Genomic DNA, 18,703 nt, shown 5'->3' on the forward strand with positions numbered 1-18,703 from the left:
TGGAGATGTGAATCCCTAGGAATTTAAAACTGCTAACCATCTCCACCTCAGCCCTGTTGATGCTGACAGGGGTGTGTACAGTACTTTGCTTCCTGAAGTCAATGACCAGCTCTTTGGTTTTCCTGGCATTGAGGGATAGATTGTTGTCACTGAACCACTCCACTAGGTTCTCAATCTCCCTCCTGTATTCTGACTCGTCGTTATTCGAGATCCGGCCCACTATGGTCGTATCGTCAGCAAACTTGTGGATGGATTTGGAACCAAATTTTGCCACAGTCGTGTGTGTACAGGAAGTATAGTAGGGGGCTAAGTACGCAGCCTTGTTGGGCCCTGGTATTGAGGACTATTGTGGAGGAGGTGTCTTTGTTTATTCTTATTGATTGTGGTCTGTGGGTTCGGAAGTCGAGGATCCAGTTGCAGAGTGAGGAGCCGAGTCCTAGGTTTTGGAGCTTTGATATGAGCTTGGCTGGGATTATGGTGTTGAAGGTGGAGCTACAGTCAATAAATAGAAGTCTGATGTTGGAGTCCTTGTTGTCGAGGTGCTCTAGGGATGAGTGTAGGGCCAGGGAGAAGGCGTCTGCTGTGGACCGGTTGCGGCGGTATGCGAATTGCAGTGGATCAAGGCTTACTGGGAGTATGGAGGTAAGGCGTTTCATGACCAACCTCTCAAAGCACTTCATTACGACTGAATTCAGGGCCACTGGATGGTAGTCATTGAGGCACGTTGCCTGGTTCTTCTTTGGCACCGATATGATGGTGGTCTTCTTGAAGTGGGTGGGGGCCTCGGAGCGGAATAGGGGCAGGTAGAAGCAAGAGCCTGTTGTGTGATAAATGTGCTGTCTTCCTTTCATTCTGGCAGCCTTTGTACGTGGTCCTTCTTGATTTTATCAGTACCGCTATGATCATGACTGTTTGAATGTTCCACTCCTGCTCTTCCAAAACTGCTTCCAATTTTTATTTTCCAAAGGGAATATCTCCGTGGCTGGAGTAATGTTTAGTTATGTTCTTACATGCACTATCCACAAATAGTGAATTTGTAAACTCAGCTGGCTCACCTCCATCTTCAGATTGGTTTTGAGTGATAGTGAATGAGCTTTATTAATGCTCCCAGACATTTTCCTGTATTTTCCAGGGCTGGCAGCAGTGTAGGATGTAAGGGGGACAAAGGTGGACACAGCATTTGGCCAGATCAATGTACTCTGCCTACTGTCAGCTGGTTCGATAATAACCATCTGGCCTCTGGGTCATCTGAAAAGCTGTAAGTTCGAATTCCACTCAAAAGGCATTTACGCAATATCTAACCTGACTTCAAAGCAATGTTAAGAATATTGCTGTTTTATCATAGATGGTCATTTTTTGACAACATGTTAACTGAAGCCCCATCTGCCAGCTGAGGTGATGTAAAAGATCCCACAGAACTATACAAAGTAAAGTAAGGGGGCAGGATTCTCTGCAAAACGCGATTGGGCGGAGAATCGTTTCCGACGTCACAATCGCAGCAGGCGCCAGTTTGACACCAAGTCGCGATTCTCCGCCACCTCGACAGTGGCGTCAATGTGTTCCAGAACACAAGTATAGTAAACACTTTGCATATCGTTAGCGGGCCCGATTCCGTATTCTCCGGGGCCTCCGCAATTCTCCTCCTCCGATGGACCGAGTTCCCGACGGCGCGGTTCACTTCTGCTGCTAAAAATTGTGACACTGCCAGCATAGCTGAGGGAGAGAGAAGAGGTAGGGTACAGAGAGGTGCGACTGTCGGCTGCTGGGCCGGACACTGGCCGCACTCGCTGGGGTGGGTGAGGGCTCTGGGGGTGACGGGTGAAGGGGCCGTGTGGCCGGGGTCCCCCCCCCATAAGACTGGGGCGGTGTCCATCACTGACCACCATTGCTGCAGTTTGCAAGGCAGCCATCTTGCTGCAACCCCCACTGACCACGCACCTTGGCTCCTGGTTCTAACACCGCCCCCACCCCTGAACCCTCGCAACCAACCCTCCGCCACACCCCTCACCACACGGCCGCCAACCGCCGGCAGGGCATCAGACGGCCCATTCAAGGGCAACTCCCACTGAAGCCCCAACGGAGGCACCGGGCAGGGACTGTGGAACGTACTGCTGGCAAGGGCAGCACCAGCCGATTATACCACTGGCAGCAGGGTTGGGCGCCAGGTCTAGAGGCCCCCACGGTGCCAGGCAATAACGGGGCTAGGGGTGCGGAGATGGGGTGAGACATGCGAAGGCAGAGCCCACAGAGGACCTCGTTGGGCATGGGGGTACACGCCATGCTAACATGTCAGCCTTTCACCCCCTGCAGACAATGGATATTGGAATTCAACCAGCAATGGTGGCCTTCCTGTTAGTCGCTGCAGCTCCGGGGGATGACCTGCAGCTGTATGAGCTGGAGCTGCTCAAGGAGGAGGAAGCTGCAGAGTGTGCAGCAGCGGAACGCGCAGCAGTGGAGCGTGCTGCAGACGAACAGGAGGCAGCCACCCAGCATGGAGAGCCAACTGTCCAACAGGCTGTTGAGTGTGATAATATGCCTATGAATAATATTGGATACACTCAGCAATGCGACCTCCCATCAGCAGGTGGCGTAAGACATCAGTCATATGATATCTGGCTTTTGTCAGTTGGCAGTAAGGCTTACACAAGTACAGTCGCACAGTGGGTAGTTCCAGAGCAACCTAGTCTGCATAGCATTCTGTATGTTATCCTTCTATGTGGTAACTAATAAATCATCATTCTAAGTCATCAGCAGTTCTGTATGAACCATTGCAAGGACAAGACAACAGAACACAACATGGTACGAGGAGTGTTTAACATTTAAGGAAACAGCAGAAAAGACAAAGAAAAACTGGCTGAAGAACGAAACAGAAAAAAGAAGGTTCTTCAACCAACCTGGTAAACTACGGCCTGTGGCCACTCGACGCAATAAAAGACGGTGAAGCTCGAGATGGGGAGTTTAGAGGCATCCCACCAGCTTCAAGTATCAGATAATGTAGACGACAACTGGCGCGATTTCAAACAGTAGTTTAAGCTCTATGTTTCAGCACTTGGCCTGCAGGCACAGCCTGAAGTGAGGTGCATTGCGTTGCTGCTCATGGTGGCAGGTCCACGAGCTATCAAGATCTACAACATATTTGCTTTCGATAGCGATGAGGAAAGCAAGAGATACGATCAAGTGATAGAGTACTTCGATCGGCATTGCTCTCCCAAAAAGAATGAGACATTTGAAAGATACATTTTTCGTACACGTATCCAGAAACCTGACAAATCTTTCCACAGTTTTGTCACTGACTTGAGGCTGAAGGCCCAGTCCTGCAATTTCAGTAATCTGAAATCTTCAATGATCTGCAACCAAATAGTATTTGGCATATCAAATGACAAGCTCTGAGAGATTGATGCGGGGAGAAGATTTGATATTGGATAAAGCAATTAAGATTTGTCATACGAGTGAGTTGGCTGCACAGCAAGTCAGTACACTCAGCTCAAAACATTTTGGCGTCAACATAAGAAACGTGGTCTCAGTGCGGGCGGCCATTTTAAGCAGACGACAGGAGCCGCCATCTTGTGCCAGGAAGACACACGACATGACCCACAGCAATGACCAGCATATGGAAAAATATTCTCCAGGTGCAGCCGAACAAATTATTTCACGAAACAATGTTTTTCGCATTCTTCAATGGAGCAAATTAGAGCAGTTAATGCAGTGGAGGAGATGCCTCTGGAAGAGCAGTTTTTTAGTGATTGAATTTCAGAAAAGGTCCAGAGTGATTCAACCGAAACAAGTGAAGAAATCCTTCTGTATAGTTGTGAGCGGCTGTATGCTCGAGACTCTGAGTGGTCAGACGGTTACTATGATTCGCAACGAGATATGCTCATGCACTCACCTGATGAGTAGCAAGCGAAAGTTCAGGCGAAAGACGAGAAATCCAATGAGGCACTGGAAGAGCCAAAGGGAATTCCAGGCTTCTGCTTTACAGTCTTCAAGAAGGTGTATATACTCGGTGGTATGATACAGGAGCATGATGAGCCCATATTAAAGCATCAACAGGATGTGAACATCAAATGTTCAGAGCATACACAGCCAATGAGTTTCACTCTGGAGTATACATTTGAACCAACTGAGTATTTTACAAACGAGGTGATTACGAAAGCATATCGGCTGGAATCGCGGCCTGACGAGCGGGAATTCTCATTCTGTGATGAACCAGAAATCACGGGATACACCGGATATCAGTTCGACTGGAAGACAGGAAAAAATGTCACATTGAAGACCATTAAAATGAAGCCGAGGCATCATGGTCGGTGCACTCGCAAAATGGTCACAAATACAGTGCCAAATGACTCATTCTTCAATTTCTTCAGTCCTCCAGAAGCTCGGCAGCATGGAATGTTAAATAAAAGTTCTGCAGCAAGACGTGCTGTTGACGTTGAAATTGGTCGAATGCTGTGTGAACACCTAATTCACAATGCAATATTGTATTTTACAGGAGAAGTCTTTGCCAATGACACAGACTGCGAAGATGAGTACATTGATAAATCTTTTGAAGACTATGCAGATAGTGAAGTAAGTAAAGGTCTGGATGATGAGCCAGAGCTGGACAAATATGAAACGCTGGTAAAGCTGTTTCGTGGGAGAGATGGCAAACTCAATGTGGGAGCCTGTGCAGCGCTACGTCGGTGGTTTGGCAGGAATGACGAGGTGGTCACAAGGGATGCACAGCCTGTGTCAGACCTCGAGTAGTGTGCATACTCTTGAGATGGTGCTCGTCGAAATGGACAGCAAGGTTGCAGCAGCAGACAGCTCAGACGAAACTGATGTAGCTCCGAACCAACTGAAAACCAGAAAACATTGTTCCAATTATGAAGAAACTAGCTCCAGAAGCATACGGGAAACCATAAAGTCCCATGAAGACGTTCCAGCAGGGGGAGTTTGAAGAGCAAATAACATCATCCGTATGGAGTTCCACGGCAATGGGCGATACATACATCATAATCTATGACCGGGATGAACCACGGCCTCCATCCATCTGCAGCACATGACAACAGTTTATACTGAATCCGGATGCAGTCCCACGGTGTTGGTTGATACGTACATACTATCACACGATGAGGATGAGTCCCCACCTGGGCTATTTGACAAAGGTGAAGTGTGCATCGTAATATCGAGTGGCAAGGAGCCATCACTTCAGGCTCGAGCACAAGATGAAGGTGCAGCGCCCAGTGCTGTTGATGCTAATCCATCCCAGATACCAGAGGAGGAGGCTCTGCAGCTGGTCGCTGAAGGTGCTGACTTAACCACTACTGCCCAGTCCCTCGGAAGCATGCCGATTCAAGATGTCTCTGCAGATGGTCCACAACACACTGATTCCATGGCGCAGGTCAGCGACACGATGGGTGCTACCAGAGCCAAACCAAAGGCGAAAAGCACTCAAACGATAGCTCGCAAAAAAGATAAAAGGACTGATCGCAAATTGGAACTAAAAACAAAAAAGAGGAAGAGAAGGAGAGTGGGGGATACCGTGAGTCCCACCGAGGACACCAAGAAAGGACGCATAGACAATGTGACTGACAGGCCGGAGACCACACAACAGAACAGCAGCAGAGAGCATCGCGAGAGCACACAGCATCGCGAGAGCACACAGCATCGTGAGAGCACACAGCATCGCGAGAGCACACAGCAACGCGAGAGCACACAGCATCGCGAGAGCACACAGCATCGCGAGAGCACACAGCATCGCGAGAGCACACAGCATCGCGAGAGCACACAGCATCGCGAGAGCACACAGCATCGCGAGAGCACACAGCATCGCGAGAGCACACAGCAACGCGAGAGCACACAGCATCGCGAGAGCACACAGCATCGCGAGAGCACACAGCAACGCGAGAGCACACAGCATCGCGAGAGCACACAGCATCGCGAGAGCACACAGCAACGCGGGAGCACACAGCATCGCGGGAGCACACAGCATCGCGAGAGCACACAGCATCGCGAGAGCACACAGCATCGCGAGAGCACACAGCAACACGAGAGCACACAACATCGCGAGAGCACACAGCAACGCGGGAGCACACAGCATCGCGGGAGCACACAGCATCGCGAGAGCACACAGCATCGCGAGAGCACACAACATCGCGAGAGCACACAGCATCGCGAGAGCACACAACATCGCGAGAGCACACAGCATCGCGAGAGCACACAGCATCGTGAGAGCACACAGCATCGCGAGAGCACACAGCATCGCGGGAGCACACAACATCGCGAGAGCACACAGCATCGCGAGAGCACACAGCATCGCGAGAGCACACAGCATCGCGGGAGCACACAGCATCGCGAGAGCACACAGCATCGCGAGAGCACACAGCATCGCGGGAGCACACAGCATCGCGAGAGCACACAGCAACGCCGCAGCCAACAGCACCGGGCAAAGAAACAGAAGAAGCTGAAGACACCAGGATGGCTACAAGAATACCAGGTGTTAAGATGCATCGCCTAAAATGGCTAAAACATAAAAAGCCGGCACGAAAACCAGCCATCAAAAAAGCTGACGAGCCCCGACGATCGGCGGGGTGATCCCGTGAGGAAGGCATAATGAGCTGTACATGAGGGACACACACCTAGCAGGCATATCCTGTCTATGGACGCATTAGTTAAATCTGTTTCTTCATAAATCACATGTGTAAAGTGAAGATATTAATCATGTTTGTCTATAAAGATCAACATCTGCAAAGGAAGGACGATGTGGTGACATGTTGTGAATAATATCGCATACACTCAGCAATACGACCTCCCACCAGCAGGTGGCATTTGACATCTGGCTGACAGTAAGGCATACACAAGGACAGTCGCACATCAGGTAGTTCCAGAGCAACCTAGTCTGTATAGCTTTCTGTATGTTATCCTTCCATGTGTTAACTAATAAATCATCATTTTAAGTAAGTCATCGAGTTGTGTATGAATCAATGCAAGGACAAGACAACAGAACACAACAAGGAGGAGGAGGTACCAAGGAGGTGCCGCATGAGGCCTTGTACCTGCCATTCGAGGACCTACCGAACAGGGCATACTGTCGAAGACTCCGGCTGAGCAGGGAGACAGTGTGACATATCCGCCAGATCATGGCACACCTGGTACCGCGGGGGTATGGGGGAGGACTCCCCTTCCCGGTGGCCATCAAGGTGATAGTTGCCCTGAACGTTTCGCCACGGGGTCCTTTCAGGCACTGAGTGGGTACCTGTCTGTAATCTCACAGACCTCGGTGCGCACGTCCATGCACAGGTGTATCCATGTCATCACAGAGGCCCTGCACGGTAGCACAGTGGTCCGGTAGCACAGTGGGTAGCACTGTTGCTTCAAAGCGCAAGTGTCGCAGGTTTGATTCCTGGCTTGGGTCACTGTCTGTGCGGAGTCTGCACATTCTCCCCGTGTCTGCGTGGGTTTCCTACGGGTGCTCCAGTTTCGACCCACAAGTCCCGAAAGGCATGCTGTTAGGTAAATTGGACATTCTGAATTCTCCCTCTGTGTACCCGAACAGGCGCAGGAATGTGGCGACGAGGGGATTTTCACAGTAACTTCATTGCAGTGTTAATGTAAGCTTACTTGTGACAATAAAGATTATTATTATATTATTATATGCCCAGGCGGCTGAATACATCCACTTCAATGTGGACTGAGCCTACCAGGATGCCCAGACAGTGGGGTTCGCCGCCATCGACTGGATGCCCTGGGTCCAGAGGGTGATCGACGGGATGCATGCCCCCCTATGAGCACCTGCAGAGGACAGGCTGCTCTACAGAAACCGAAAGAGGTTGCACTCAATGAACATGCAGCTGATATGTGACCATGAGCTGCGCATCATCCACGTCTGCGCCTGATATCTGGGCTGTGTGCACGATGCCTTCATCCTGCCACTCTCGATGATTCCTGACATGTTTGAGACACCCCCCCCCCCCCCCCCCCCTCTCGGCTGAGGAGTTGGCTCCTGGGTGACAGGAGTTACCCACTGCGATCGTGGCTGGTGACATCTATCCGGAGGCCGGAGACCCACTACAACAAAACCTATACAGCGACCAGGAGCGTGATCGAGCGGTGCTTCGGTCTCTTGAAGATGTGGTTCAGGTGCTGGACCGCTCTGGAGGGGCCCTCCAGTATGACGCTGAGAGGGTCACCCGTATTGAGGTGGCCTGCTGCGAACTGCACAACATCGCACTGCAGAGGGGTGATGTGCTGGAGGAAAAGGAGGAACGCCAGGCCTCGTCCGATAGAGGAGGATGTGGGGGAGGGCGAGGTTGGGCAGGACATGGGGCACAGCTGACAAGGGAGGCCACGTGACATGTGCGCCAGAGCCAACACGCATGGGACGCTCTGATTGCCTCCAGGTTCACTAACTGGGGGCGAGGGGGTGGTGGGAGGAGGAAACTGGCCAGGGGCACGGACACCGCATCCCACCGCAACATTCCCGGCCGCCCATCCTCCGGCCTGCAACCCCCTCTGTGCTAAAAACCTGCTGCACTACGGGGGGGGGGGTTTAGCAGTAACAGCAGGTTTGGTCCATGGGATGGCGGATGATGACAACCCGCTCTGCCATGAGCTCTGGTGCTCTGCATCGTATGACGAGGTCTGACCCCTGCCCACGGTAACACTTTCCGCCATGCCTGGGTGATCTCTGCATGCGAGCTGACCATTACATCACACGGTGGTATCGGATCCCTGGGTGATTGTGGTGGAAATGGTCGGGGGTGGAAGGGAGGGTGGGGAGCCCGGGCCACCCACAACATCTGCCCATTCTCCCCCCCTTCCCCCGCAGCCCGTCTCTGGCCAGCTCACCCCTCACACCCATCTGACAGAGTACCAAAACAGGTGGCAACAGGTGTTTAATGTGACAATGTATGTACAGATTTGTGCCCTAGCCCCTTTAACTAAACTGTGCCCTGCACCCATCCAACTTAACTAGTGCCTAATTTTCCGCCTTACAGTCCCTAACGCTACATCTAGGTGGGTCCCCAGACAGTACAGCAGGAGTGGAGGCAGCGTTCTGGATTCCCCATTGGCGGACATTTTCTGGGACGACCGGGCCTGGGATGGGCCTGACTGCTGATCGGATGTCCCAAGTGTCGTGGTGTCGCCCTGTTTCTCCCGCTGCCCACCAGATGCACGAAGGACAGGAATGGGGTTGGGGAGAGGCTGTTTGAGGTGCTGCATTGTTCCAGCACCTCCCTGTCATGATATTCAGGTAAACATCATAGTACAAACATACTTACATACTGATGGACAGATCAACGGACCAATCAACACACACACAACACCACAGCCAATCACAGGCAAGAGCATACACAGTACAAAACAGGGAACACGACACTTCCTGGGCATTCCAGCAGGAGACAGCTCAGGGCACAGAGCTCATAGCAAGCCACTCAGACATCCACCATGTGCTGAGTGCTACTACAAGATAGCATTATGGAGTAGGTCCACAGATTCTAGGGTTATGATCGAACCTCAGTAAACAGTTTACCACTGTAAATAAATGTTCGTAATAAAACTGAGTTGTACCATTCGCAACCGTGTTGGTTCGTCTGTGTAGCAGAGTACCCAACACATCACTCCCCTGCAGGAGTCACCGCCACTGGTCCACTCACCACCTCCTCCCTCGGGGTGCCTGATGGCCCCCGGGCTACTCCATGGGACAGGGGTGCGAGCGGAGCTAACCCCTGAGGCTCCCCCCCCCCCCCCCCCCCCCACCTGGCGCTCCCAGTCCTGGAGGCCCGTGTTGTGTTTGGTCCTTTGTACTTTAAGATGAACTCACCAAACACTTTGACCTGTCTAACCAAGATCTTTTTATTGTGTCTCACACAGTAGGATGGCCATCTGATACAGAGCACGTTATCATGGAGTCTTGCTGTCTTGCTACTCCTCCGGAACTTACAACTTCTACTGACCTATCACATGTATGTCTTATCACCCTCTAGCTCATGTCCTTCTGGAGATGGCCAGAGGAGCCTCTCTTTATATACAGGTCCTCAGTTAACATGATCATGGGGCTGGTTTAGCACACTGGGCTAAATCGCTGGCTTTTAAAGCAGACCAACGCAGGCCAGCAGCACCGTTCAATTCCTGTACCAGCCTCCCCGAACAGGCGCTGAAATGTGGCGATTAGGGGATTTTCACAGTAACTTAATTGAAGCCTACTTGTGACAATAAGCGATTTTCATTTTTCATTTTCATCGTGGCCTTGAGACCACATGGTGTATCTTTATGGCCACCTGCTGGTTGGAGGTCTCACACCATCCAACTGTGATATGGCCCATAGACCACAGCCCGCTCTGGGTCTGCACGTTCGAGGTCAAGGAGCACAGGGAGTGGACCATCTCCATCTAGCACTGCGCCACATCACCCATTGACTGTGCCATCCCCTTCTGTATTTGTGTCACATCAGCCAGTGACTGCATCATCTGCCTCTGGGACTGAGCCACCTCCCTCTGTATACACGCCATGTCGGCTAGTGCCTACGCAATGCCACTGACGTTCCCAGCCATGGCCTGCTGTGACTAGCAGCCACGCCACGTAAAGCCTTACCTGCAGATACGTATGAAGCATGGCCGGGTCCATGGCCACACATGTGCATGGCGGCGACAAGCGGCTGCTGCGCCGTACAACATGGCGCCAGACACATAAGGACCCGGACTGAAAGGTAGTGCCACCCTGTAACCCTCCTCGCCATTCCCGGTCCACCTCCCACCGGTCTCCCCAGTCCCCGGCGAAGCCCCCCTGGCCAACGGAACGGCTCCCCTCCCCGACTGCGGCGGCACTGGATACAGTCCGCAGCCACCACGCATGGTTCCCGAAAACACGCGACCGATGGCGTCGGGAAGTTGGCCCATCGGGGGCGGAGCATCGGGGGAGGGCCTCAGGTGACGTCCTGAGGCCGTCCCAAAGGCGTGCGGTGTACTCAGTGATTACGCCGTTTTTGAGGGGATGGAGCCTCCGAAAAACGGCGCCGCCCCCAATTTTGAAGTAAAAGCGTATTCTCCGGCCATTCGGCGAACCCAATTTCGGCGTCGGCAATCAGAGAATCCAGCCCTTAGTCTCAGGATTGGTGAATCCCGCCCAGGATGGTCTCCCATTTTTCCTTTTCACTTTTTGTCCCTCAAATAATACCATCAAAAAACGATTAACCAGTCATTTATATCACTGCTATTTTGCAATGTGCAAATTAGAATTTCTGTTTCTCCAAATAAATCAAGTAGCTGCATTTCAAATGTGATTGCCTGTAAAATGTTCTGGTAAAGCTTGAGGATAGAATAGAATCCCTACATTGCAGAAGGAAGCCATTCGGCCCATCGAGCCTGCACCGGCCCTCTGAAAGGCCCAAACCCCACACTATCCCTGTAACCCCACATAGGGCGAATTTATCATGGCCAATCCACTTAACCTGCACATCTTTGGACTGTGGGAGGAAATCGGAGCACCCGGAGGAAACCCACGCACACATGGGGAGAACATACAAACTCCACACAGTCACCGGAGGGCAGAATCGAACCCGGGTGCCCGGCGCTGTGCGGCAGCAGTGCTAACCACTGTGCCACCGTGCTGCCCAAAGGATGTAAAAGTTGCTATAAGATGTATGCTATTTCTTTCTTATGGCATGTAGTTTGGAACCATGTGAATACAGTGTTAGCCATAGGGTTCATATCAAAAGTAGTTTGCATTGAATATAGCTTGCCTCATACTCTGTATGTGGAACTGCCAACATGGTGAATTGCCAATGAGGGTGTGTGTATTTTTGAGATTACAAAGACAATTTGAAAACCACAAGATTTCTGCAAAAAGTCACTGGCGCTTTTGACAGATCTTTAATTGTGGTAACGTTTAAGAATAATGGGTGATGAAACATGAAAGCACTCCTGTTGGGCAATATTTGAGCAGCAAATAATATCAGGTTCCAGTTCCAAGCTACAGAAAGGACACAGAAAGTTGCATTTTTGATACTTTGAGTCAATGTCAGTCAGTAATTAAGACAGGACTATTTAAAGCTGGAATCTCCGGCTAGGACTGTGGTCAATTCCCATTACAGTGATGATACCAAAAAACGGAATCTCCGTAAGACTATAAGACCATAAGACATAGGAGCAGAATTAGGCCACTCGGCCCATCGAGTCTGTTCCGCCATTCAATCGTGGATGATACTTTCTCATCCCCATTCTCATGCCTTCTCCCCATAACCCCTGATCCCCTTATTAATCAAGAATCTATCTCTTAAAGACACTCAATGATTTGGCCTCCACAGCCTTCTGCGGCACAGAGTCCCACAGATTCACCACCCTCTGGCTGAAGAAATTCCTCCTCATCTGGTTCTAGTTTTTCCTACAAGTGGAAACATCCTCTCTACATCCACTCTATCCAGGCCTCGCAGTATCCTGTAAGTTTCAATAAGATCCCCCCTCAAACATCTAAACTCCAACGAGTACAGTCCCACAGTCCTCAACCGTTCCTCATACGACAAGTTTTTCATTCCAGGGATCATTCTTGTGAACCTCCTCTGGACCCTTACCAAGGCCAGCACATCCTTCCTTAGATACGGGGCCCAAAACTGCTCACAATACTCCAACTGGGGTCTGACCAGAGCCTTATACAGCCTCAGAAGTACATCCCTGGTCTTGTATTCTAGCAGCTCTCAGGAAATACTGTTCAATTAAAAATGAAAGACCTTCTCAAATGAAATATTCCCAATGTAAGTCTTGAACAGGACCCTTCCCAATAAGTCAGGGCTCGCGTGCAACAAAGAAGTACCATTTCAAATCCTGAGTAAATGATGGAACTGAGTTACCAGCATTTTTTGCCTAATTGCCTTCCATCTGAATGCCAATTTTTTTTAAAGAGTCAACCACATTGCTATGGTACTGGAGTCACATGTAGGCCAGACCAGGTAAGGACAGCAGATCCCCTTCCCTAAAGGACATTAGCGAACCAGATGGGTTTTTACAACAGTCGACAATGGTTTCGTGGTCATCAGACTTTTAATTCCGGATTTTTTATTGAATTCAAATTTCACCTTCCACCATGATGGGATTCGAACCCTGGCCCGTAGAGCATTGCCCTGGATCTCTGGATTACTAGTCCAGTGGCAATAATACCACTATGCCACTGCCACCGCCTCCCTTTTGTAACATAGCTGAAGAGGATTCTGCCCATGGTTGTCTGGATAAATGCACCATCAGATAAAGTGCTGAGTCAAATTTATCTAGAATCTTCACCTTTCCATCCTTTGCTAGTCTAACTGATCTTAGGTGGCACATTGGCCAGACCACCATAATTGACATCACGTGCACTGAGCTAAGGGGCAACCAAAATGTTCATTCCTCTTCGCCATCCAGTGAAACCTGCTGGAAAGTCCATTTGTGTGGTCATTGCTTGAGGGCTTGAGCAGCTTTGGCCATCATGCTACTGTTATGTGCCCCAACTGTCAAATAATTAGCCAACTCTCTTGGTCCACAAAAAAAAAATGAACATTCATGTCAGGGCTACGTCCTGGCCAGTTCAGTCAGTACCTCCAGGAGGAGAACATTTATGGCAGAGTGAGAAACATCGTCAAAAGCATTCTGATAATGTCATAAACTTCAAGAGTGAGGCTCCCACAGATCGCATGATTCCCACGGATCTGAAGGTGCATTATGCTGGTCAGTACCTTTTTAAAATGTTAAAGTGGTTGGCACATGCCTAGAACTTAAAGCATGTTCTGCCACTTAGTTCAGTTCCAGATACTTAGGCCTTGATGTTGACCCCCACCATCCCCCGCCATCCCGAAGACAGGTGGGAGAGAGTTGGGATGGGGCATCAAAGAGTTAAACATGGGGAGCACATTCCAACACACTTTTATTGATGGTGTGGGTATCGGGCGCCCAAGGTGGGACAGTTCATCAGCATATTTGAATCACTAATTGGGGGCTGGTTTAAAATTGCCGGTGTGTTTGTTCTCGAGCTGTCAGAACATTTTGGGGTGAAAGGATGTGGAAGCTGGTGGCCGCACCAGTCCCCCCCAAGCTGAACGCCTTCTTCACCACTCATTGAATGCTGCTCCTAGCTCCTCAAGAAAGCTTTTGATCCCTCCAACCCAGCTGGGCTTTAGTTAAGTAAAGCCTCCCAGATCCTTGCCTATACCTGGTCAGATTCACTGCCTATCCCACAGGTTTTGTCACAGGAGCCTGCAAAAGATAGGAATGGAGCTGGTAGTCAGTGGTTGGAGATTTCCCTTGCTACCATGGGTCGGGGGGAGTGGGAGATAGATTAGTAAGGCCCTAGGATTCCTTGTTGGCCTTAAGCTGAGGGGAGCACTCTGTTTCCTTCTGGACCTCAAGGAGCTCAAATAAAAGAAAGCATCTAGCCAGTTGACTTAGCTTTAAATAATATGGAATTTTCCCTGCAGTCAGGTTAAAGCCATTACTATACTGCTGATGGCTTTTGCCATAGGCACCTGTCTGCTTTTAGCAAAAGCACATCCAAAGCCTCAAAGGTCGCCATTAACATTATGCCAAGTTGGAGGCAGGATTTAATTTTTATGACTTCAACCTGTCCCCCAATTCTTCACTTCATGTCACAGTGGGTTGGGGGTAGGATTGAAATTTGAGGCCAGTTTATTTTAAGATATACTGAACGTGATTCAATGGCTTTGCCGCGCCCGACTTGGATTTGGATTGGATTGAATTTATTTATTGTCACGTGTACCAAGGTACAGTGAAAGGTATTTTTCTGCGAGCAGCTCAACAGATCATTAAGTACATGGAAAGAAAAGGGAATAAAGGAAAATACATAATAGGGCAACACAAGGTATACAATGTAACTACATAAGCACTGGCATCGGATAAAGCATACAGGGTGTAGTGTTAATGAGGTCAGTCCATAAGAGGGTCATTTAGGAGTCTGGTAACAGCGGGGAAGAAGCTGTTTTTGAGTCTGTTCGTGCGTGTTCTCAGACTTCTGTATCTCCTGCCCGATGGAAGAAGTTAGAAGAGTGAGTAAGCCGGGTGGGAGGGGTCTTTGAATATCGGTTGTCAGGGAGAAGGCAGGGTGGCACCCTGGCTCTCCCCTGGCACCTGGACACTTCAGTACTGCTCAGCCTGGCATCCTGGCAGTGTCACGCAGGCCCCTTGGCAGTGCTGCTCTGGCACTTGCATGGTGCCTGGGTGCCACTGCCAAGATGCCAGGCTGAGCAGCGCCAGGGTGTCCAAGTGCCAGGATGCCACTGGCATGGATTGGAACTGGGGGGGGGGGGGTCTTGGCAGGTAGAGGGGAGATTCCTAAGGGCCTCCCCAAGGTTGTGGGGGGTGAGGCGGCAGGGGCCTGATGGAGGGATGAGGGAAAATGGCACTCCGATCTACGAGGGGTAGATCTAAGTGTGGCCTCAGTGGAGAGAATCTCCCCGAGGCCAACAAAAATGGAAAAGTGTTGTTGAATAGCAAGATGTTTTTCGGTGCGGTGCCAAGAAGCACACTGCTAAACATGCCATTCAGTAGACTTTAACTCAAGTCCGCTGAATTGCGGCCACTATTTTTATTCATGTATTGCAGCTTTTCTATATTGTGCCCAGTTTATTTTTGCATTTGTAAATATGGCAATACGCATATCACAGAATCTGTTCTATGCAGAACAAGGCCATTCAATCTATCTGGAACAGGCTCTCTGAAAGAGCATTCTAAGTAGTCCCACTCCCCTGCCTTTTCCCCGTAACCTTGCACATTGTTTCTTTTCAGATAGCAACCCAATTCTCTTTGAATATCTCGATTGAACCTGCCTCCACCACCCTCTCAAGAATTTCCTTCAAGACTCTGTGGTGCCTATGGGCTATATCACAGTTGGATGGTGTGTGACCTCCAACCAGCAGGTGGCGGTACAGACACACCATGCGGTCTCCAGACCAAGGTCAGGTGACCTGGTACCCGGATATAAAGGGAGACACATCCGGCCATCTTCAGAAGAAGAATAAGGGGGTAATAAGATGTACATGTAATTGGTCAGTGCGAGGTGTAAATTCCAGAGGAGTAGCAAGACTCCATGCTAATGTGCTCTGTATCAGATTGCCATCTTACCACACGAGACACAATAAAAGGAACCTGCTTTGGACATATCGAAGTGTTTGGTGTGTTACTTCATAAAGTACAAGGGAACAAACACAACAGACTCTAGCCACCCTCAGGGTGAAAAAATCTTTCCTCACATCACTTTTCCTCCTTTTGCCAATTATTTTGAATCTGCGCACTCTAGTTCTTGAGTGGGAACCGTCTTTCACTATTTACCCTGTTCATAGCCCACAGGATTTTGAATACCTCTAACAAGTCTCCTCTCAGCCTTCTTTTCTTCAAAGAAACCAGTCCAAACCTCTTGTCTATCCTCATAGCTACAGTTCTTTATCCCTGGAATCATTCCTGTGAATCTCCTCTGTATTTTCTCCAATGCCTTCACATCCCCCCTCAGGTATGGTGCCCCGAACTCCTGATGAGGCCTAACTATATGTAAAAGAGACACTATTCTCTTGTCACAGGGCATTTTTATTGACATGACATTAGAACATAAGAAGTAGGAGCAGGAATAAGTCATTCGGCCCTTCGAGTTTTCTTTGCCATTTCCTCTGAGAGACAAAATTCCTCCTCATCTCCATCTTAAATGGGAGACCCCTGAATGTTAAAACAGTGGGAATGGCACCTCTTTTTTGACACAATGCCAAGATAGGTTTAAGGTTCCTTTTCAGGTTTAAACTGCACCAGCTGAAAGCGATGTACAAGGAGCAGTGCACTGAGAAAATCCAAAAAATATTGTCATTACTCGTTTTGGTGTTTTTAAATAATCATTCCCCAACATATATAAATAGCCCTTGTACAAATAATTGTCAATGTCATGCACAGTAAAGTGGTGACTAAATATATGGTTTGTATTTCTTCCCTCCCACTAAAACCTATCCATCCCACACCATCACCACAACTTTGGATGATACATGCATATTGGTCTGGCAAGCACATTCAGTCTTTCTCAGACTGACATAACAATGTGGCTAACTACTGTTCTCATCACTATTTTTACATGCAAGTGGAGTGAACTGGCTGTAGTTTGAAGCCAGAAAGGGTCATTGAGTTCTTCATGGAAGTTCCCTTCCATGGGAACCTGATGAATTGTGTCCATGATACTTTTGAAAATGAGCAGAATGTTTCCACTCATCTTTTCCTATTCTGACTTACTAGCCTAATTTTAGCGTAAACAATCGGTGCTGCTGGAGGACAAGGATTCAGTCTTTGTCCTAATTCCTGGCATGGTGTAGAATCGTAAAAAAGTTAAATTCTGGATTCAAAATACATTAAATGTCTAGTAAACGAAAGCCAGTGAAAACGGAAGTATAAAGTTTGTTTATGAATGTTGATGTCAATATAATAAATCTCTCGCTTCATTCCTATTTGCCTCTTTTCTAATTGACCACTCGACAAAAGATATCTTTTTATTTTGACATGGCTGGCAAGGTTTGGCATCAACGTTTAGACTCTTACCAATATCAAAACAGCCATTACGGAAATAGAAACCAAGTTGACGGATGGTAACTAATGGGGTGCTATAAAATAAATACTGCTGTTTACAATCTATATTAGTCACCGAGGTGAGGAAACTTAATATATCCAAGTTTGCACATAGTACAAAATGGCGATGGTAGCAAAATAAGTAGCAAGGAGAGAGTGAAGAGGCTGCGGAAGGATACAGACAGGTTGGTTGGGTGGGCAAGAAAATGGCAGGTGGAAATATAATGTGACGAGGTGTGAAGTTACCCACTTTGGTAGGAATTTTTAAAAAGGCAGAAAATTTATTGAATGGTGAGAGACTGGAGAATCTTTGCATTCCGAAGGACATCGGTGTCCTTGTATCTGAATCACAAAACATAATAATAATAATCTTTATTGTCACTAGTAGGCTTACATTGCAATGAAGTTACTGTGAAAAGCCCCTAGTCGCCACATTCTGGCGCCTGTTCGGGATTAACATGCAGGTAAAGCAAGCAATTAGGATGACAAATAGTATGCTAATGTTTGTCATGAAGAGGCTAGAGTGCGAGAGTAGAAAAGTCTTGCTCTAATATGGCGAGGCCATATCATAGAACTATGTGCAGTTTTCGTCTCCTTACAAGTGTATACTTGCCCTTGAAGGAGTGCAACAAAAATTCACTAGACTGATCCATGGGATGATGGATTTGTCCCATGAGGAAAGATTGAGCAGATTGTATCCATATTCTCTGGAGTTTAGAAGATTATGAAGTGACATAATGGTTGGCGCAGGCTTGGAGGGCCGAAGGGCCTGTTCCTGTGCTGTACATTTCTTTCTTCTTTGTTCTTTGTCCTTTGAGATTGACAAGGTAGATGCTGAGAAAATGTTTCCCATGACTGGGGAATCGAGAAAGTGAGCCACAGTTTCAGAATAGGGGATAACCATTCAGGTCAACAACAATAACACTGTATATTTATATACTGCCTTTAAAGCCATAAAACTCCAGAGCGCTTCACAGGAGCATTATAAAACAAAATGAGACACTGAGCTACAACAAGGAGGTTAAGTCAGATGACCAAAAGCTTGGGAGAAGAGGTAGGTTTTAAAGGATGTCCTATAAGAGGTAGAGAGAGAGATGCAGGAAAGATATTCCAGAGCTTGGGTCCAAGAGAACTGAAGGCATAACCACACA

At 48.8% G+C, this 18,703-nt stretch overlaps 1 long non-coding RNA gene across 2 annotated transcripts in view; it reads left to right on the forward strand.

Annotated features, from left to right (window-relative positions):
* LOC140426056 (uncharacterized) overlaps positions 1–16,117 on the forward strand; it is a 106,442-nt gene extending 90,325 nt beyond the window's left edge. For both annotated transcript variants that reach the window (XR_011948118.1, XR_011948115.1), the window contains exon 3: positions 15,744–16,117. This is a non-coding gene — a long non-coding RNA (uncharacterized lncRNA). The remainder of the gene's footprint in view (positions 1–15,743) is intronic.
* The last annotated feature ends 2,586 nt before the right edge of the window (positions 16,118–18,703 follow it).

This window comes from Scyliorhinus torazame, chromosome 1 (assembly GCF_047496885.1).
Source record: "Scyliorhinus torazame isolate Kashiwa2021f chromosome 1, sScyTor2.1, whole genome shotgun sequence".
Lineage (NCBI taxonomy): Eukaryota > Metazoa > Chordata > Chondrichthyes > Carcharhiniformes > Scyliorhinidae > Scyliorhinus > Scyliorhinus torazame.